Source organism: Dromaius novaehollandiae, chromosome Z, assembly GCF_036370855.1.
Source record: "Dromaius novaehollandiae isolate bDroNov1 chromosome Z, bDroNov1.hap1, whole genome shotgun sequence".
Taxonomy (NCBI): domain Eukaryota; kingdom Metazoa; phylum Chordata; class Aves; order Casuariiformes; family Dromaiidae; genus Dromaius; species Dromaius novaehollandiae.
The window spans coordinates 25455047-25478497 of NC_088132.1; the positions used below are offsets into that span (position 1 = coordinate 25455047).

The 23451-nt window shown below is 37.0% G+C and overlaps 1 long non-coding RNA gene across 1 annotated transcript; it reads left to right on the plus strand.

Moving 5' to 3' along the window:
• Positions 1 to 307: 307 nt before the first annotated feature.
• LOC112981837 (uncharacterized) lies at positions 308 to 17147 on the plus strand. The gene is made up of 3 exons (XR_003258833.2): positions 308 to 438; positions 14846 to 14977; positions 15520 to 17147. It is a non-coding gene; the product is annotated as an uncharacterized LOC112981837 (long non-coding RNA).
• Positions 17148 to 23451: the final 6304 nt, after the last annotated feature.

Below are 23451 nucleotides of genomic sequence, written 5' to 3' on the forward strand. Positions count from 1 at the left end.
CTTCATAAAAAATACAATAACACCACTCTGTTACTCCATTTTTCTAAGAATAGTAGTGGATTTAGTATAAAATTAGTATAACTGTTTGTTGAATTAGAAACCTTACAGGAGATCTGTGACAGAATAAAGTAAATAAGAAACTAAGATAATGAGATACCTAGAAGTCAACAGAAACTTGTACTCCTGCAACACCAGCTTTTTGAAGACATTACCAGAGGTTTAAAGTAATCAGTGCTTAGTTGCTGAAGTTAAATATTCACCACTACTTAATTTACAGCCATGCAACCTTGGGCTCTACTCTTTCAAGATCGCAAAACCTGAGCAGCCTCAGGGATAACGAGACCTTGAACGGAAGATTTCAAAGGGAAGAAATTGGCTGCTGCAATATTTCTTCTCCGAGTGCCTGGCTAGATATCATTCCTCCAGGAACCATGAAAAGTAGGCTATAAGGAATCTCTTTCTTTCTTTCTTGCATAGTGGCTAAGAGTAAGCAAAATGTAAGGGCATGTACTTTATTTCAAAACTCTGTATTTCACTTTACTCAGGAATACTTACAGTATGACTGGGCATATTTGAGCTAGGCAAAGGATAAAAATGCCTTGGATGGCAACCAATGAGGATGAGACTTCAGGAGAGGCTAGGAGGCACAGCTAGCACCACAGTGGGCTTTTACCAGCACGACTGCAGAACTAGCAAAAGTTTACCTGCACATGTCTACTTATGTTTCCAGCATGTATTTTCAGTACAGTATGGGACTATTTTAAGGTACACAGTAGGGACTCAAGGGATCACAATGGGCAAGGAGCTGGCTGGATACCCAGGAAGAGGTATGTTGTACCTTTGGAAGCATTAGAGCTGCATTTCTAGATTGTGGGGGAAAATTAGCCTGAGGCAGAATTCCTCCTGGAGAGCTCTCCACACATACCGCAGTGGTCTAATTAGGAACTTTTTGGCAAAAATAAAAAGAATGTCAGTCAAAATGCTGTTTTATCTAGGGGAAAAAAAAAAAAAGAAAAATCCTGCCTCGACTCCTGACTGATGGCTTGCAGGAGAGCTCAGACTTCCATGAATTGTACCTCCAAAGCCCCTGTAAAAAGGCATTAAATAAGGCTTTCTGAAAGCCCTAGCTCTTGAGATTTCAGCCCAAGACTTCAGGAAGGGGGCTCAGTATTTCTTTTAACTACCTCCAGTGTGGAGAATTTGAAGGACAGGTAGTTCCTTCTCCTTCCTCTATTTTCCCCATCATACTTCATTCCTATCCCACAGCTTATTCTGACTGAGCACAGAATGGAATGATTCACGGTTTATTTCGGAATGATACAGTTTGCTAAACCCCAAACTTCCTTTTTATAACCACCAGGCTATGTCACCACTCCTGAAGACATCTACCACTGAGCACCCTTGGCCCCTAGGCTTAAATGATACAGAGTGGTTTCTGGCCCCACTACTTAAGACTAGTCTTTGAAGTGCAGAGGGGCTCAGTCCATGCTGTGTAGCATTAGACGGCTACCCCGTGCCCCTGGGGTGCAGTTTTCTCTGTATGTGGTCTCAGTCCATACTTTATGAAATACCGTTTTTCAGTTCTTCAGGAGTGTCTGTGGCAGGAGAGGTGCCAAGAAGGAACAAAGCCCACTGGAATACTGCTGAAGGTGGGGTTTCTTCAGAATTTTTATACGGATTTTTCCTGGAAAGATGTATTCCTGACCCCACCTGGATTTTGTCAGAGGAAGTTTGGTGGTTTGCTTCAAAAGAGAGGCTAGAAGCAAACTAACAAGTGCAGTGGACCAGATTCTCCCGGTAAATTAAACAGCTCACTGGCAGTGTAGATGTACCTAAAGAGGATGCTTCTGAACCACTGACATTTTCAAGTTGAAGTTACTTTGTTATGGACTCTAGATGTTTTTTACCTCACCATACATTTATTTCTCTATGCAGCTTTCTCATATGATATTAAAATACTTATTTCAGAATATTAAACCCTTGCCTCACAAATATTTAACCTTGGGTATTGTTAATGAAATAATTAAACTATCTGGTTTCTCATTGTCAGTATTCTTTTAATGAACTAACTGCTGTTCACTCATTTAACCTTCAATGAGAAGCCAGCAAAACTTAGCCCATATTTGAACAGACTCAAAAATGATCATGAGGCAACCACAAAGACTATTCAATAATTAAAACTACCAGTTAGTTCCCAAACCCTACGGCTGAACGTCAGCATCAGGAACGATGGGAGCCACCAGCGGCAGAAGGGGCACCACTGCTGGTAATTGCAGCTCCCAGCTCTGTGCTGGAACAAGTAACACTGGAGTGGCTGGGAACACCATCCCTCACGTAAGTTAGTCTGCCGAATGTAACATACATCTCGCTCAGTGTGATGCTTTTGGCTTTCATTTTTGCATAGGTGGATTGCAAGCAGATTCCTCACAGAAAATGGAAGGAGTTCTTTCGGTTTGTTTTGGTGATCCAATTGTTTTGAAGTTCACATGTGAAACACAAGCACAAAGTCATCTCTAGCTCTTCAGAACATGCTATTTTCATTTGAGGTAGCAAATTCATACTAGCGTAGAGCTGTTTAGGTGGCTTTTGTCTGCAGAATTATCATTGCAGCATTAATGGTTGTCAGTGTCAGGGGAGTCAAGGCTTGAGTGGACTTTTAAGATGGATTCATCAGGGCAAAGTTGTGGTACAACAAGAGCAGGGAGTGAAGATGGGTCCAGTATTACTGCTTAGATATAAAGATAAATAGATGGTGTCTACATAGATATCTGTAGAATGGCAGTTTTCATGGAGTGAGAGGGAGCAAGATGCTGTATCTACAAGGAGTTAGGAGTTCAGATCTTGTCCTGTCTTTACTAGAGAAATGATGAATATTTTGGTATGTTCAGGTTCATTACCTTCTCCTTGAAAATATGAATAAGCATTCATTCATTCAGCATACATTCTAAATACGTTATTCAATTTTGAGGGTAAGAAAATGAAAAGATTTTTTCTTAAAAAAATTTTTTTTTAGTTTGCCTGTTTGGAGAATTTTAGCATAGTCTATTAAGAGAAAAGTTTTAAATGAACTTCTGAAGAAACAGAGATAGAAGAACACATGTATAAACTGAAATTAAAAGAAAAAACCCATAAATTAATGCATTTTCATTTCTATGAGTTTAATCTAGTTTTTCTTCTGAAAGCCTTCAAGGAAAAAAAAAAAAGTTTTATATACTCATCAGCATTTGGAATATAGTTTTTAAAACAGCAAGATAATTTAAACACAACAGAATACTATAACATTTATCCTGTCAGGAGAGGATGAGTTAGCAGATTCTATTAAACTCAGACAGGTTAGGAATAAGCAAGTTATGACAGATGCAACAAACAAAAGGGAATATAGCTTTATTGTATAGAGAGAGTGAGTGAAAAGTCACAGGGCAACATAATCATGACTTATCACACAGAGTAAATAGAGGAAAAAATAAAGGCCAGTTGTGAGAACAAATAGCTGAAGCAATAAAAGCCACCACAATCAAAACATATGGAGAGGTGTGAGCGGAAACTAAGTGATGTGGCCTAAACACTCATATATAAATGCAATAGCAAAGGTACTGCTTAATGGAGTTTTGTCATAGAAGTATTCCCATCTCAGCCAAATTAATGATGTTGGTAAGTCTTTCAAAGAAAGAGCTAAGAAAGAGATTCAGGACAAAATGCTGACCAAAAGAAGCAAGGAATTGTGAGCAAATGCACAATTACTTGCTTAGATGCTAAAGGGAATGGCACATATCTGCAGTTTTTGTAGATATTCATAATGGCTTTGAAGAAATTGCTGCTTCTGTCTTCAGGTTTTCCACCCAAAGGAAAACATGAACAAAACAAAGACATTGCTGAATTCTGAGAACTGGATAACTGTTCAGATTTGCAAGAGGCAACAGTATTTCAGGAGAAAAAAATAAAAGGTGAGAGTAACAACAGAGATTCTTGGAAGTCAGCTCAAGGGAATCTGAGTAAGAAATGGCCACTGTGCATCAATATGAAAAGTCATCTGTTAGTAACAGCACAATGTTCAGACCTCATCTAAGAATATTTTATCTCCTTGTTGTCATCAGCACTGCTATCAGCAACAGATATTTCAGAACATTATATTTTGGCCTTGTATTTTCCATATTCACAAAATCATGAATGTTAGATAAAATTCAGAAAAAGAAGGAAATTTATTTTATTCCTAACGTAGAAGACATATTGTAGAAATACAGTGATATATAATCTGAAATCACTGAAATACAGTGAGATATAAGTACGACTGGTTTTGCCTAGAGGGCTACAACAATGTTTTGATATATAAACACTGTTTAATCTTGTTAAATCAGAATAATAGTTGGTCGTACTCATGTAAAGTAGATGATAAACACTACTACTACATTATCTATCAGGAATCAATCTGTCTATCTTTACTCAAAATACTGCCACTTGTATGTTTGAAGGTATTTACTACAAGCAAATAAATCTCACTATCATGACGATGATCTGAGGACTTTCTCATGGCCCTTTTTTTTTTCCTGCATCAGCAGCGCATGGGATATGAGGTTAACAAGGAAACTGAAACACTGATGAGAAAAAAACACACATGAGAAAAAAAACCATAGCTGTGCTGTCTAGAGAGGAAATCAGCTAGGAGCTAGAGAAATGGAAAGTTTACTACTTTCTTTTTTCATCTAACAACAAAAAGGAAATGTCAAAGAAAACCATCAAAATTCACAGAACAATAATTGGCATTAAAAGTGTGGCAGGCCAAAAAGAAAAAAAAAAAAGAAAAACAACAGTTAGTTACTTGAAAAGATCAATTGCACCTCCTTGTGGTATACCAAAAATGTGTTCACTCTTTGACTCATGGCTGGTTTTTACCAAGTTGAGACAATGAAGGTAATTCTATTTGCATATACTCTGGAGACTGCATAAGGAGAAAAAGCATCAAATGCATCTATTTAGAAGTGTTTCTTATACTGCGTCTATGTACAAGGCCCTGAAGTAGATGACTGCAAAAATGGCATTAAATAAGGGTCTGTAATTACTGGCCATAGGAATCTGGTTACTGGAAGATCTACATGACTTTTGACCAGTACCAGTGCATCAAAATCGACAGTGAAATATTATAACTGTTACATAAAATTATGACCCAAAGTTGGTCACATTCCTAGTCTGGGTGCTGCTGACCCAATTTAAATGCCAGTTTTTTCTGCTCTCAGACATCTGCTAGTAAACTCTTTTGCTACAGGGAGTTTCCAATATACTCACAGCCACAGAGGACCTTGTAGCGCTTGAGGTTACCTTTGGGCTGCATGTGCATCAACCAGGTGTTCAATTAGTGATTGTACCTTGCCCACCTTTCCATCCAGTCATGATTTTGGTAGTGTCTTACCCTCCACACTGTGGGCAAAATAAAGATGTATTGTTATTCTCCAGCTGTCTCATTTCCCCTGGGGTGCAAATCCTGAGCAACCAAGTATGTATTTCCCTGGAGTTGTGTAGCGAGCATTGTTTTATTGACAGTCACTTTGAGAAGCTAAACATCAAAGCTCTATAGATCTACTAAAAAAAAACCCACAAACCAACCCAATCAGTGAAACAAAACAACCCAAAGCTAAGAAATCCCAAATGCTCAAAAGATAGATCAAATAAAAAGAAGTTTTGAAGCTCAGCTCTGATGTCTCCAGAGGCCGGGAGCTGCTTGTATAACCACAGCAAATTTATCTGCGTGTTTCCATTCACTTGTTCCACCCAAGCCTGTACCGCTCGCTTCATGTCTCAGACGCCTCTTTAATAGGTTTATCTCCATTAGAGATGATATGTGCGGATAAATATACAGATAATATATTTCATATATTCTTCGTTTGAGTAATCTTCTTATTGTCTGTTTTTATTGCAGAACAGGTATGAAACAGGCGAAATCTGCACCCCTAAGTAATTTCAGTAAGATTTTCCAGAGTTAAGTTCAGCATTTATAGAATTTTTGTTGTGTGGAAGTGATTTCTATAGACTGAGAAATAAATAAAAAAATCAGAAACTGATACTAGGCAGATTATTGTTCCTTTGTTATTGGTGAATGTTATTTGGGAAAATAACTTGCAAATGCTGCGATACTAGTGCATTGTAACTCTACAGACCCTGGTAAAATAACAGCTCAGGTACACTGTTGTATGTGTTATGAGATTTCAGTGACTTTGCACCAGACTTCTGGTGATTATTTCCCTGCTCCTGGCCATTTTTTGTTATGGGGAAAGGTGCAATCCAAAGTGGTCATTTGCTGAAGAATGGACTGGTGTAAATATAATGAGTGTTGGTTACAGTGGTGGAAACCGAAGATTCAAAAGTTTTGCTAGATATGAACTTCAGCTTCCCACGTTTGAAATTAAATTAATGTAGGAGATACAAAACAGTCTTAAATAACATTTATTTTTGCTTTTCTGAATACTCATCTTGTTTATAAAATACTGTAAATGTATATTACGTGCATGTGATTCAGAAGGGTTTTTTTCACTAGAAGTGAATAATACAATTCCCTTTGTAGGAAAAATGCTTGGACACCCTCAATATTCTCTTTAGTCTGGGGTGCCTGCATTGAAATGATCTTTTCTGACATTTTTCAGTGAATAAGCAGAGAAGTTGGAGAAAGGTTAATTTCCACAAATAGTGCATACAGAGCCCATTGAGAACGTGGCAGAGCATGGCTTGCTTAACGTTAATGTAATATTGGAGAAGCGTTTGAACTTCCCTGAACTACCAACCACTATCTGTGTTCAAAGTGGGAATGAAAAGGCGAGATGTTACGAAACCTGGAAATCATGCTTGACGCTTATAGCCACAGCTTCACTATGAAATCACAACTAGATGATGCCAGTTTCTGCCATCAGCAAGAACGAGATGGAAAGAATGGCCCATTCTATGAAGGGGGAAATACACATTCTTGTAGGTGAAGCTGTTCAGACCCCTTTGTACCCTCTGGTTGTTATTATCTTCAAACCTTGCTTTTGCACTAGTTACGCAGTGTGACAATAATGATTGAAAGTGATGACTGAAACAACTTTGCTTTTCCTTCTGGTGTTCCGGTGAACACTGTGCCAGTCATATGGTCTCAGATGTCTTTTGGATGCACTCATTCAGCAGACACAACCTGGCTTTTGTCCGTGCTTCGAATAAGAGGAAAAGAGTTGGAAGATTACAACAATAATGGACAGATCTTCCTGCAGTCTGGTCAAAATTTGTTCCTATTGACCCAGCAATGATTTTTTTTCCTGGAATACCCTTTTTTATTCATGAACATCTGCACAACTGAAAGCAAATGAAGGATGAAAAATAGGAGAGCCTGGAGTCCTCCTGTCAAGACGTGCATTTGCTATACAGAGTCGCTCCTCAGGGGGACTCTTTGGATCATCTGCAGCAGTCTAGTCTATTTTGAAGCCCTTTTCAGAAAACACACTGATATTTTAGAAGCAGCTGCGTGAATTACAGCCTCTGTCCTCTGTAATTTAGTGCTGGATTCTTCAGTCTCATGAGCTCCTCCTCTCCCTGAAAACTGTGAGCACAAGAGTGTTTGATATATAATGGCTATAAATATACGTGCCCATGGTGGCACTCCATGCCTAAGAGAACTTTCAAATCTGCAATAGCTTTCTTCAAATTAAAGAGCCTGAACAGCACCTTTTTTATTGGGTCAAAGGAGCATCATCCTTCAAAGACTTTTGCCGCAAGTGCAGGATTGAGGTGGACTAACGTGCCATTCTTGTTTTTTTTAAAAAAGAGGTTTTGTTTTTTTTAAAAAAGAGGTTTTGTTGCTTAGTGGAATATGTGCTTATGGGCACTGCATGAGTGGGCTTAGTTTGAAACTCAAGTGGTTAAAATTTGAATATAAAAATTTCTCAATGAAATTCAAAAAAATCAACATCAGAGGGAGCCATAGCCTTTCCGAATGTGGATATTACTGTGGCTGGATGCACATGGGACATTCCCAGCTGGAATAGGCAATGGTTTAATCTGGTGTCAGGCACATATTGAAATTCGCCTTATAGCATGAAAGGTTTTTTTGGTTTTACACTTATTCTGCTGTAAAGATCACAAAATTTACTTGTGCTCAGATTTAAAATCCCCCCAAATTCAGTGCTAGGAGGTTAAAATGTCCATTCAGGCAAGCCTGTATGCAGATCCAGGGACTGTTTAGACACTCTAGGTTAGGCGATTCTCCTGCCTCCTTTATTTCCTGGTCCATTGATCTTAGCTCACATACTTCATATATGGCTCTGTTGCTGCAAAGAATATACTTGTCTTTGTGGGTCTTTTGGCATACTCTATTTTTGTGTATGGTCCATGTCACTACATTGTTAAGTATTTAGAATAGGGATTTGTGAAAATCAATAATCTCTTAAAGACAGAAGAAAAAGTGAGCAATTTAAGCAGGACAATATGTTAGTCTATATTTTTATCTTTGCTTTCAAGGAAGGTGAGTTTAATGCAGATCTCTACTCTAGAATATTTTTTGCAAGGCAGTAAGGCAGTGTGTTGATTGGACATGCATCCAGTGGAGCTGAAGTGGAGCTGAACATGGCTATTACCACTCAGGGAACACTTATGCTGAATACCCTTAGTAAAGTGAGACAAAATCCTCCCAGCTGTGGTGGTATGTCCCCAAAATTTGGTATCTCGGTTGCTGTGGTCCCTCACTAAGATACTCAGATACTCAAATCTCAGACGATACTGAGATTTTTTTGAAGAAAAGCAACAAGGTTTTACACCTTTATGCCACAATGTTTCTAGAGCATCCAGTATGTTTTCTGTTTCCACGTTATATATACAAATTGCCTTTACTCTGATCTTTACTTAGAGAGTCAGGATGTAGCACTGATCATGCTACTATTTCTGAATTGCTGGAAGTTCTCATCTAGCTATCATGGAAATATAATGAATTTGATAAAGATAATGAATGAGATGTGGGGAAAGGGGAGAGAGAGGGCTAAGTTTGATGCAGGCAAAACTTACTCATTGCTCCTCAGAAAACAAAGGTATATAAAAGAAATGAAGCACACAGGACAGATGCTAATCGCTGTCCATTTAGTACATGATGAGATGTCACTATACTGCAGTGGTGTGTGTGGTGAGAGAACCTGCCTAAAACAGAGCTGAGCTGACCCCATAATGAAATAATGAGACAGAAGCAGAATTTAGAAAGGAAATTGAAGATGAGTGACCCCTGTGACAATATGCATTTACCCAGCCGATGTGACTCCTGTGAGGAGAACTCTTTTGTGTTTTGGCAGCAGTTTAAAATGTTCTTTGGAACTGTTTTTTGCAAAGCACGTTGATATTTTGCAAATAGCCGTCTGAGTTACAGTCTTCATCCTCTGTAACTTGCTGCTGTCTTCTATGTCTTCCATGGCACCACCAGCTCCTCCCTTTTTCTCCTCCCCTAAAATTTGGGAGAAGGAATATTTGAAAGTTTTTCACTGAAGCCTCAAACACCTGCAGGAGCTAAAAGGGAACTGGCTGGAAATATCAAGGTAGTACCAATTGCCATCAACATAATGAGCCAAAACCCCTCCTACAGTCAAGTCCTGAAAAAGAGTTATTTCAAAAATAAAAGGAGCAGAACAGGATCAGGACTGACACATTTCCTCTCTTAAAAAAAAAAAGAAAAAATGCATAAAGAATGAGAATACAGTTTGTACTTAAAATACTGAATTTCTTCAGAGATTAGACTGGGTAAGAAAAAATTGTTCATGTAAAGAACTGTGTATATATGCATAATTATACAAGTATTTGTTTTTAATATCTTTTTTCTCACTGGATAAACTATTGATCGTATTTCTTCGGTGCTGTATAGTTATATAATTTTATGCTGCATGAACAGTATGCAAATTAAGAAATATTTGGATAAAAAATATTTCATTTAGAAAAGAGGTTTTGATGTGCTTGTGTTTGTTACATATTACTATAACTTACATTAATAGTGGCATGTTATTTAGAAGGGTCTATGATTTTCTTACTAAACTGCTTTTTAAAGACAACAAAAGGCTATATATCTAGCATATACTGCATATATTTTCAATAAGCACATAGGAAAAAGCAAGACAGTGTGGTGCTAATGAAAAGCAAATTCAACAGCAGTGAACGGAGGAATAATTTAACTTAAAAGAGACAGGAGAAAAAGCACAGAATATGTAACTATCTATAGAAGGTAACTGTCTATAGGAAAGGAAGTATGCTTCTAATATGTGTTTGAGAGTTATACAGTAGAAAAACATTTAAACTAATTGTTTCTTATTCAGTGAATATGAAGTGTTATCATCAACATCTTTAAATGTGAGGCTAGCTAAAGATTTTTATAAATGTGTTACTGACTGAGGATCTCTTCTCTCTGATTTGGTGCTGGTATAATAATGCAGCTGTTCATCTGATAAAAATGAAAGGGGCAGACAACATCTGCAAGTTCAACTTTTAGTCTGAATCTGAAGTACTTTAATGGTAAATTCTGCTACATTTCCTCTTCCAAAACTCAAACGTTTTTATTCGTATGCAATACTACCCTTTCCTTTTGACAGTTTTTTTGATTATGTAGCCTAAAAATAATATAAAAATCATAAAGTAACTACATTTTATTTAAGGCTGAAAGAAAAAGGTAGATCACATTTTCATTTTGACAGCAATATAGAAAGTAGAAGAGATTTCAAGGACTTCATGCAGTGCATCAGTCACCCTCTCTTAATACAGGACGAGCTTTATCAAGTATGAGCTATAAGCAGAATTATAATTCATACTAGCAGTAGTTAGCTTTTCCTTTTACTTATAGAAATATGCATGCTTCTTAATTGGTTTGTACGTGCCATTATGCACACTCTGTTGAACCCCTTTTTCTTTCAGAAGCTATCATCTATGGAAATATTCATTTCTCTTCTGAGCAGTTACTAGATGATAGGGCTGCTTGCATTTGCAGATAACCATATTAATATCAAGTGGAAGAAAAGAGGTAACAGAAGGATGAAGGTGCCTCCAGGTCCAACCCCTCAGCTGGTTTTTGGAAGCTTGTCCCAACTCAGAGAAGACCCTCACATAACCTTAATACAATTAAGAGAAAAATACAGAGACATATTTCAAATAAGGCTGAGATTTTGCCAGTGGTAGTTCTGAGGGGCGGCCACACAATTAGGCAGACATTAGTCAGACAAGGAGAAAGCTTTGCTGGCAGACTATATTTTTATACTTTTTCACTGACCAAAAATGGGTGAACTATGACTTTCAATGAGAAATATGGAGAAGGCTGGAATCTCCACAAGAAGATTGCAATAAATGCCTTGAGAAAGCTGCCAACAAGGGAGGCCAAACACTTCACGTGCTCTTGTCTGCCAGAAGAACAGATATGCGTGGAAGCTTTGGAGCCCGTGAGAGCATTTCTGGACTTCTCAGGCAAAGAGGGCAACTCTAGTCCTGTTAGCTCCTTCACTGGATGTGTAGCAAACGTCATCTGTACCCTCTGCTTTGGAAAAAAGTACAACCGAAATGACAAGCGTTTTCTCACAGTTGTTCAAGTTAATCCTGTGGTCATGAAATAGCAATCCTGGGACTGTGAAGGGATCCTAAAAGAGAAAAAAGTTTCAAGTCAAGAAAAAACTGTTATTCCAAGTATATTGATATTTTTAATGTGAGCATTAAGAAGTCTGCTTATTTACAACATTCTCTTCCATAATCCAAATATCTTCTAATTTTATCTTTCTGTTAAATTCTAAGTATTTGTTGAAATGTTTCCAAAGCTGGAAGTTGTTAGCTTTTTAAGATAGGGATTGTATCTTTATTTTACCTTTAAGAAAGCAACAATCACCTGAATCAAATTCAGAGGCCAAATACAAATTTCTCTCTTCTTTGTCAAGAAGTTGCCCACAATTCAGTATGATAGTCACAGCAGCAAAAATTAACATGTTTTTTTTGCAGGCCAGAAAAAGAAATGCAGCCTGTGTTTGGTTCAGAATATCTGGTTCTGATTATACAGCTTGGGAAAGGTTTGGGATGGGCAGAGCTTTCCCCGTTTTAACCCTATTGATACAAAACAAGATGACGGTGGTGCAGGTTCCAGTCCTTGGGCTTGAAGACATTGTGTTGCAAAGAGATGCTTACTAATTTCAAAAAGCTTGGTTTATAAATATTACTGTGCAAACAGAAAAGGGAAGGGCATTTTGGGAAATAGGAGATACCTACAACCACAGAGAGTTTCATGGTCCTGGGCTGGAAGTAATAATACCATAGAATGAAAGAGAATATGTTTCATAGAAAACTGAGCTGCTTTCTTTTTTAAGTATCCCAGACTAGTTTAGCTCTTGTTTTAGACCTCGGCAGGTACAAATTTTATGACTGTGGCATTAGGAGCCAAAATCAATGATAGCCTAAAATTCAAAGTTTGTAGGTGCAGTTTTCAGTTTGGACCCATTTGCACACAGAAGGCTGGCAAAAAGCCCTGGCTGCCGCACACCATGCATGAAATGCATTATCCTGCCTACACTCCCACCTAATGACGTACACTTGTGGGCTCCCATTCATAGCAGTAGGAGTTTCATACGAATTTTAGAAGAGAACACATTAAATCTGAAAAATGCACATAATTTGAAAGCTTTTGAAAGGCCCTCACAGGGTTGTTTGGGTTCCTACATCCTTATTACACTGCTAGACCTCAGAACTCCTCAGTTTACAGTCCAATTACTGTCTTATCCGATCAAAATTAAAGGTATTCTAGGAGACGTTAATTTACCTTCTGGCTGACACAGGGGAAGTGGAAAGATTCAAGCACCTCCTAGGAGGTCTGGATCCTTCTCACACTGACGCCAATGGCGTAAGTCCCATTTATCCTAATGAGAGTGCAGCTGTGTGTGCTAATGGTTGTTTCTGTGAGATTTTCTCTTGTTTCGTAGCTCAAAGAAGTTCAGAGAGGGCTGGGAGGAGTGTGAATTCCTGCTGCCTTAACCATTAAGGAGCTAACCCTGCACTGTTCAGCATCTGATTTTCACTTGTCTCCACTTAAAGAGTTATCTTCAATGTAAATTGGGAATTTAAAGATTTCAAATTTTTGTGTTTCAGTTTTTCAAACACAGAAACTACATGACAACTAAATTATGGCCATCCGTACAAAATGCCTGGCAAAGTTTGTCATGAGTGTGGACTGCAGTACCACTATGTTTTATTATCAGCCACTGCTCTTTTACAGCTTGCGCGTAGTTTGATTCTCTAGTAAATTAGTAATATTATGTGTAGTGATACTGAGAACCTGGAATGTAAGAAACTGTGAAACAAAAGTGTTACGCCCTCTCTAGTGTTGATTGGTGGAAACTGCAGATTTCTACTGTCATGGTAGCATACTTTATTCCTGAAATCTGGTATAAGCTTTGTTTTAATCTTTCCTTGACTTCTCAGTATATTTCTCATTACTAATTCATAAAATTATAATGGTTACAGAATGTAAAGCAGGCATTACAATCCCTTTTAGAATTACAAATAAAAATAAATTTATTAGAATTTAATTACCATAACCTTGCCATCATAGTTCTTAAAATACAAGTTGCCTGCTTTTTATATAACATCAATGTTTATTTTTAAACTGAAGAAAAACTCAATCACAATCCTCTAAAATCAAGCATCATTTTAAGCCACAAGGAATATTAAAGACTAACTTCTTCATTCATTTATATTAACATAAATCAAGGATAACTTGATCTTAATTGGGCTTTCTGTACTATGAAATGCATTTAAAAAATAAACTTCTATTTCAATATATAGCCTATTACATTGTTTCTATGTACTCTAATACATTATTTTTTATCACCTTTGAAATGTCATTTTTTCACAAAATAAATGTTAAAATTGTTGTTTAGTAGCTATTTCCATAAGTTGTTTTTAATAGAGAGAGTCTGCTGTTTTTCACTGAAAAACATTTTAGTTCATCACCAAAAGCAGGCAAACACCATTGTCTGGTGTGGGGTAAAATGTGTTTATATGGGTGTCCTTCTGTTTTTTTGCATAGTGATAAATTTAACACAATTGTTTGCAGGTAAACATAAATATAGAGTTCCCATACAAGCTATTTATTCAATTATTTTTTGACCTTTTGAGTTGCCACCTACTGCTCAGTTATGTTGTTAGTTACTGAAATTGCAGCTGTTGTAACACAAAATACTAATCCCTACTGTACAGGATACTTTGCAGGTGAGTAGAACACTATGTTCCCAGTCTTGACATTGCTTATAATCTAATAAACTATTTACTGGTTAAATATTTAAATTACTTATTATAGTTGCATTACCAATTTCAAATTTTAAGTAACAAAGCTTGCACATAAATTTATTTGAAATGAGAAATATCTCTTTCTCCCTCTCCATTTTCCTTTCCCTCTCTCATTCACTCTCCCTCTCTCCTTGTCCCTCCCTTCTTCTCTCCTCTCCCCCTTTCTCACTCTCTCTCCTTCTGTCCCTCTCTCCCTCCTTATTTTCCTTTCTTGCTCTCTCTCTCACAGAAGGGGGAAATTTTTTCTTTTCTATTATAGTTGGCTGTACTTTAAATAGGTTCTTTTTATTCCTTTGGTCTCCAGTTAACCAGTCTGACCTCAGTAAAAATTACCTAATCCTCAAGCCTAGGCTGAAAAGCTTCTGCAGGTGACATATATAGGGTGTCCAAGAAATCCTTAGTAATTATTCCAGAACAAGGGGGACATTAAAATGATTTTAATGACCAAGGCAAGAATTTACAAGGCAAACAACTGCTGAAGATTGAAGCTAACAGTAGCACCAGAAAGAGTACCTCCAAAATAGGAAAATACTTCTGCCTTCTCTCATAGTGCGGCCTGACCAGGCACCTCTTGTCCTATGGGGAATATCTTCTGCTCCATTTGGGCCCCGAGGAGAAACATCTCAGTTCAGCAACATCTGCAGATGATATTGTAGCTCATTCCAGTTTAGCAAAAAAATAGGTATGTAAGAAAAAACAAAATAAAATAAAAATTTTAAATAATTTTTTTTCCAGAAGGATTTGTTATCTTTTTATTTATTTCTGTCTCAGTAGGCCAAAGACAGGCACTATTGCAATCAAAATTTTTTTACAGAAACAGTAACTGTATTGACACATCCTAAGGTAAATTATAATGTTTAATTTTATAGGCTTTGATACAACTACAACTGGATTGCTCTGATGTTTAATCTATCTAATTTACTTTCCCAGCACCCAGAAAACTATACAGCAGGAAGCTGGTAATCATTTTGAAAATGGTTTAAACATTTGACTTTATGAAAGTGCTGTATGCATAGGTGAGATATAATCTGTCTAATTTGAGTGTTTCACTTGGGTCTGAGATTTAGCTATTGAGGAAACCAGTATAGTCAATGGAGAAAAGCTGGTGCTCTTATAGGAGGATTCCAGAGGAAGGTCTAGCCCACCTAAGTGAGCTTGTGTGTCTGGGTGGATCCCATCTACAGTTACAAAACTCTGCTTCCCCTTTTCCTGTTTGTTACATAGGTAGATCTAATGAGATGCTTCCTCGAGCACTTCGCTGTTCAACATCAACGAAGATATTAGGCTGTGACCCACTATGCTAGCTGGACCAGAATAAGGAATCGAATCCATTCCTGCTCCCATCTAGTTTCCTCCTGTTTTGGTCACCGCAGGAATCACAGATAAATTGGAACTGTAAAACAGAACATATATTTTGTCTCATTTGCATGTACTTTAAATGAATTTGTATGTTTTAAAACTGGATGCCTAGTGCCAAATGCAGAAACAGTCATAATATAGTCTTTGTATGCATGGGAAAAATCCACAGAGAAACATTCAGATTTTTGTGGAGCTTTAACATTTTTCATAAACTCTGAGTTTTAGACATTTTGTGAGTGCTGCAATTCTGCAGTAGCTGTACTAGATGCTTTCCATTTGCAGTGCAGAATGTCATACACATTTATGACTCTTTCAGTACCCTTAATCTTTTCTTCCGCATGACTAGATGAGACCATTGGGCCAAGTCGGCTATCCAGATTCAAAGACAGGTCTTCAACGCCTTACAGAGAAGCTTCATTTATGAAGTGTTCAGGTATTCACCATATGTGCCTGTTACACATCCTCATTTGTAAGTGCTTACCCAAAGCTTTTCATGCCTTACTCTAATGAAAATGGGAATTTCTGAATACACTATAACTTATTCAGATTTAATGAGGGCATGATTTTAGAAGCTGAAGGCTTTGGTCGTCGTATGTTCCTCATCATGAGACTAATTTCAGAAGTGCAGGCCTCTATCTTATAACTGACTACTTATTGATTGGGTATTTTATTTACTATTTCTAGTTGCAACTGTTCTTTATGAAGCATGTTATTTAAGAAGGCACTATAATAATGGTTTTTCTTCTAAAGGAACTTCAGGGAGAGAAAGAAATAGATTATTCCAGCTTTTTCATTTTTCTCTTTGTTAGGAAACTACACTGCGTACTTTGACATACTAGTCACTTTTTTATATTCTGAAAACACTAAGGTACAAACGGGAATAAAAGAAATAAAACCCCCCAGTTTTAATAACAATTATTTATATTTACTTTGAAATTAAACTTGTATAATTTGAGAATTGAAAACGACACAAATTAACATTCGATCAAGTTGAACATGAGCACCTCTTTCTGTAGTTTCTATGTTTCCTCAGCACTAGTGAGGATGCTATACTAAATGGATATTTTATTCCCCAAAACACCTGTGTTTTCATCAGTCAGTATCAAGTCAATCCTGATGAGTAAGCTGGGTTTTATTGGCTATCATAATTAGTCATTGTAGGCTTTGGATATTGTTAGTATTGAATATTCAGAACCTCTGTTGTTATTCCATTGTATGCAGTAACACCATTCATCTTTTAGTCAAAGCTGAACAAATAATAGCACTATTAACAGTTGCTAGGCATATGTTTTATTAATATAATTTGCAAGTAATCTAAAACCAAATCATCATGATGTTCCATTAAAAATAACAAAAATAGGTAAACTGTATCCTGTTACCACTCATCCTCAAAACGTCAGCATCAGGTATGTCACAGTTATTTGTGTCTATCTGTCTGTGCTGGTGTATTTGAAAACTTTCCTGTATTAAATAAATGAAATTAGCAAAATTTTATTTTTCTCAAGAAAAAATTGTGTTGAGATATTCCGCCTCATCATACAGGTTCACCCATCACTTACAGATCCTGTTAAAGTTACTAACTCTAATTTTTCTTAAAAGCCATACTGAAGAAGAAAATTATTCATGACTTAATTTTAGGCTTCACTATAAATGTGTTCTAGTACAAGTGTAAGTACTTTCTAGACAGGAAAACAATTTTTCCTGAACTTTCAGAATAAGAGCCTACCAAAGGATTGGAAAATAGGCAAATGCACAGTGGTAGGGTGTTTATTTTTAGAACCCCATAAGAAGAACACCTGGGAAGCAACCAAGCCTATTCAACCCTGAAAGATTTCTAAGTAACGGTTGTCAAATAGAATAGGAACAAGCTGAAAAAGTAATGATCTTTGGGCTTGGGAAAAAAGATGTTTGGGAGACAGTTTGCTCAGATGGAAATCATCTGCTTGACAATGTTGCTACATCAGCTAAATATCAAGAGTTTGGAAGGCCAGAATTTATTTCTCTGAATGTTGGACTAACAATGAAACCTAACCAGTTTAAAATTTCAGTCTCACTGCAATAATAAATTTTAGTACAATTTGGCCCCAGTTTTTCTGAAGGCACATGTCTCTGGAAATCTGTGAGAAACAAGAAGTATTCAACCTTTGGATCAAAAAAATGTTGGTTAATGACCTTTTTTCTGAACAAGACTGTTTTAGTTGCACTTTTAGCTTGGTTTTATATTTTAAGAATAATTTGGTAATTCAAATTCTTCCTAAAGAATGCTATACTTGTCCTGATATTTTTCCAGTTTATTTTTTATGAAGTGCATAGGAACTCACTTTTTGCAGCATAAATAGTAGTCTATAAATGAATGTGTAAAAATAATCTCAAATCTAATCTTACATTTTAAGTAATCACACAAAAGATTGTCAAGCCACCTCCTCAGAACTCACCCATGGTTTGTTTTCAGTGGAGTAGGAATCCATCACCTTTCTGAAGGTCTTAGTTAAAATAAGATTATATCAACAGAGGAAAAATGTGGAATGAAATACATATCCTGTATATGATACTATGAACTTGGTCAAATTGTTATCTAATACATAAGTACTAAAGGATATAGCAAAAATAAATCCTTCATTTGGTGAAATTGCATATCTAGGAGAGGCAGTCGAAGCTACTTTAAAGGAGACAAAGATGGTAAAAGTCAGTAAAAAAAACGCATTTCACAGACAAATAAATTACTTGTTTTTGCTGAAGACACATTACACCATCATTCTCACGGCTAGGTAAATATGTTCATTTGTCTGTCATTTGCGCATTTTTTCAGTTAGCTAGGAAAAACATCTGATGAGGACATGCCATTTTCTTTGTATAATTAGAGGTCAACTGAATAGATGTAACTAGCAATAATATCTAACAAATTATTTCAAGAATAATAGATTTCTAACTTATAAAACAATTTTGGTTCAATAAACTTTGTTATTAGGAGATATCTATGGCATTTCAGAGTATCCTCTGCACAGAATGAATAAGAACATATTGCACTTTGCTGTTCTCAGTATATGGCTGTGCTTAAGAGTATGTTTTGCAAAGGTTAAGTATTGTTATTTCACTTGCATAAAGTTTTAGAATTTGAGTCTAAATGTTAGACGAGTAGTTGATATTTCATTTTCTGGCTTACAAGAAAACAGGGGAAGCCTGAGCTCTGCCCCTGAAAGCACTCGTGACACAACTGGCTGCTCGGGTCCGTAAGCCTGACCATGAAACCAGGGGCACCGTAGAAGTAGCCAGTGTCTGCCTAATCAGGACCATCACTGCTAGTAGGCACAAAGTGAGGCCAAAATTCCCACTCATTTCAGGCTTACATTTTTAATAAGGCAAATATAATGCATGTATCATTCACACAAAATTACCTGTCTGACATTCATTTTCCTACATCAGCAATTATTATTATGAGTGTGGATAGAGAAATAGTGAGGTGTGCCTATAGCATTACCTGATACTACTGAGAGACAGGACTTGCGAATTGGTTTGCTTTGAAATTTAGTGGGAGGCAATAGATCTAGCTGTGCTGAACAGAGTGAGGAAGCAATGGTTTTTCATGTAGGAGCAGTTCTGGGCATCAATATTTATTTCATATCATAATTGAGTAAGTTTAATAATTTATCTCTTTTTCTACCACTTTTATCTCTTTTTCTACCATAATAACATGGATTTATTAATGTATCCTTCTTAGACCATACCATTTCAGGAGCAGGAAAGTTCTAGAGTAGAAATGAAAAGCAGTCAAAGGAACAGAAATAAAGAAGACTAGGACTAGGTTACATAGAAAATATGCTAGTAAGAACATGCAGTATGAAGTTATTTAAAACAAAATATTTTTATCTTTTCCTATACTGCAGGAATTTTGTGTCATCTGACTAAATGGAAGGACGTACATATGAATAGTTTTGAAATATTTGTCTTCCAGTCTGACTAGTTAATGTCTGAAACAAAATATTACTGAAGTAACAAGTTCAATTAAAAAAACAAAATCTGAAACATCCATTACCAGAACAGTTCTGTTCATTACTGATGTAGAGATATAAATCTGTAAAGTATTTTAGCGACCATATTTCAGGAAATAAGCCAATCAAGTGAAAATCACTACACTAGAATCAGGTGAAAGCATTTTTATTTCAGACATTTTCCAAAAAGATAAAAAAATGTGGAGAAATTAAAAAAGAGAGAAGAAAAGCAAAGAAAAATGAAGAGAAAAGAGGAGAAAAGTCGATGCTGTGAGGTAGACACAGCCCGGGAGGCGGTGCACAGCCAGCGATCTCCATCAGATGATGAACCCCAAGGCCCCACAGGGCTGTCGGCTTCTGTAGCTTCTGAAACTGCTTTACTTTAACCCAGATCTGCTTCAGCTCAGGAAAGGTGAGTTCTTCAGAGTTTCCTCTAAAGAGTTACATTTCAGAGCAATTACTCTGAGGACTTTCTTTGTCTTTGAGCTCCAGCTTCCTGGTGGGAGCAGATCTACTCCCTTCCCAAGAGGCACCCACGCACCCCACAGCGCTTTCCTGGGTGGACAAGGGAGCTAGTGTCACTTGGTTGTTCACAACTTCATTTCTTGTGGCTATTCATCAGCCGAAAAGATGAGGCTGCCAATTCTCACCCTTTAGAGAGAGAGACACTACTCCTGCTCCACCACCATGCAAACACGCAACCGTCCCAGGTCCCGCGGGAGAGTAAATCTAAACCAGACTTTAAACTTATTTTTCCTGCTTGAAATAAATTGGTCTGTCTGAGGAGAGAAATTTTAAATCTCACACAGGGTGAAAAATTCTTACACATTAAAATAGGCAACTCCATTAAGTTAACAATAAGTTTTCATGCTAAATAAGCAGTGAGCATATTCCTTTCTGATCAACCAGTAAAAAACATGCGGGACATGTGCCAAGACTTCGCTAAGGAATTGTGCAGCAAAGGAAAACTTCTCTTAAACTACTGCGTTTGTGGGGAAATAAACAGCATAAACCTAGGGCTGGGTAATTTGTTAAAACATGCACTGTCTGAATCTGCAGTCATTAAAATATTTAAGTAAATAAACAAGAAAGCTAGATTCATAACCAGCCACATTAGACTGCACTGTTAAAGGATACTTTTTAAGGATACTGCTCTTAAACAAGTCTTTCAGCAGCAACAACAAGAAAAAAAAATTAATGTGCGATTGGCTTTATTTGCGTTTCAAACCAGTGATTTCTGTTTACTAAATTGTGAGGCCCAATTAGAAAAAACAGACAGACAACTATGAACAAAGTGCACGCTACAACAGGTTATCACTGATGCCTTTATACTTGATAGGAAAAGAACATAATTTTTAATGGTCCTGAATTCCACCGGGAATATAACAGAAAACTTCTCCAGAGCCCACGTGCAATCTCCTCGGGCAGCGACCGGCACTTCCGAGAGCAGGTTTCTACAATGGGAAGAGGGAGCAAGGAGCTTTTCCTGTGCGAACTTCCTACTGCTTTCCAGGCTGCCCAAACCGATAGTAGCTCTGTGAAGCACAAGTCTCTCCAGAATTCTTCCTCTCATTCAATGATTTAGATTCTCACAGTCATGAGTCAGAATTGTGCCAGCTCTTCCTTTCCTTTGTTACTCGTATTACTCTCTCTTATTCTGTATAGAGGGGCAACGAGGCCCCAGCAGACTGATGTATGGAAAATAGGGTCTTGTTACAGAAAACACTCGAGAACATATCTTAGGATTATCATTTTTTTCTGTTTTCAGTATCAAATTAGCAATATCCAATATACAATGCCCCACTTATCCTTTGCCCTGAGCAGAATTGTAGGGTTTAGGAGTTAGCTGACTGCTATCGTTAGTTCATTTTCCACTGCTATAACATAGCTGTGGTCTCCAAGAAACCAAAAAACAAACAAACAAAAAACCCCAGAAAGAAAAATGTGTCCTGTTTTATTGCCAAATGAATTAGACATCAACAATAAGGTCTCTTTTGGAAGCCTTCTTCTCTTACAGTAGTATAGAAGATAAGTTATTTCTTGCAGATAATGACCATTCTCTTAACTATGGCATTCATTTTTGTTTCTATGCAATTAAAAAGGTGAGATTAGGCTGTACGAGCTGTTGGAAAGCTGGAGGTGCAAGTATTGCATGTGCACTGCAAGCCATGAGCTTGAAGAGAACATTAGGGGAAGTTAGGGCTGGAGAGAAGGCCCTCTTTCATTTCTTCAACCAGGATCAGACAAAGTGGGGCCAGACTTAAGGGAATCTCATCTCGGTAAAAAGCATCAAAGTGGAGGCATGTGTTTCCACTAATAATTGTGACCATTTCAGCTGTGGAGATATGCATTTTAGGCACAGAGAAGTACATCTCACTTGGAGATAGAGTTCTGCTCCCAGACAAAGGCATTTTCTTTAGAACATGGAAAGGGGTGAAAACTCTGCCAGAAGTTTGCCATTAATGTTTGAAAAATCAGAAGCCAAAGCCTTTATTTATTCTTGACTATCTGGAAAAACCTGTACATATGAGTTTTAGCACCGAGACAAAAATCTTGGATGTTCTCAGACAGTCACAATTTGATCACACTGGTATTGGTATCCATGCCATTGCTAATCTTAGTTTTGCCCCGTCCTTTTGCAAAAGGTAAGAGCACAATGGTAAAAAGACAATAATAAGAATTTTTTAAAAACCCTCTAAATTAAAACTCAAAAAATCCACATATTCCATCAATCTAGCTGACTTTGCATCATTCTGTCACTGTCTTGCATTCCTACTGTGAAGCATGTATTTTGTCTTATGATCTTTTCTATCATATAATATGTAGGATAATATTAAAACACATAAGAAAAGACAAAATTTCAAAACTATACCCCCATAAACAAGGAATAGTTTTACAATATGTGTAGATAGAGAGCTGTAAAAGTGGGACCTAGATTCAAAGCAGAATTTGAATGGTTCCATTAAAACAGAATTTTATTTTATGTTGTTTTTCATGAACAGAGCAATATTTTTTTACTTTTGCCTAAGTGAGCATAATCGAAATGAATTTGTGTAATGATCTTGAAATTTCCATATTAGCTGAAAGTTAATTCAGCAGCATACCTTGCATGAGGAAGAAAGCACCTTTGTGAGCCTGAGAAGGTTTAATGGGAGAGCTGTGGACACCTGAAAAACGTGAAAGCATTGAGAATTGCACATAAGAACACTGCTTTTATCTTACATATAATCTGCCTTATGCTAAAAAGAGATACCAATCATGTCTGTAAAACACCCATATGCTGTAATTGCATAGTGTACACCAAATTTCCCCTGGAACAGTGATATCCAAAGAAATAAAAAATGGTAATACCGAAGTTTTATCACTGCCTAAGTTAAAGAAGAAAGCCATCGTCAACGCAGACAAGCTAACTGTCTTAGGAAATTGTGTGTTTCAAGTGGGTATCCTGGAGAGCTCAGCAGCAGCTCCTGAACATAGTCTAGAGCAATAAACACTATGCCTCTTAAAGTTGAGAAGGAGCAGAAAGAGGCTGGTAAGATTCAAACTCGGCCTTCTATTTCTTTCAACCTCTCTTTCTAGTAAGAGAGCTAATACTGGGCTGTTCTAATGAAGCTCACCTGGGTTCCCTCTGCACATCTAGTCAGTAAATCGTCTATCCAAAAAGTGTGGTTGACTAGTGTATAGATTAATTAAAACCTTTAAATCTCCTGCCTAAACCAATGTAAAATTCAAACATGTTTGGGAGCCAATGCTTTTCTGATTCAGAACTTCTTTCTCCATATAACTACTTTCATCATTCAGACTATAA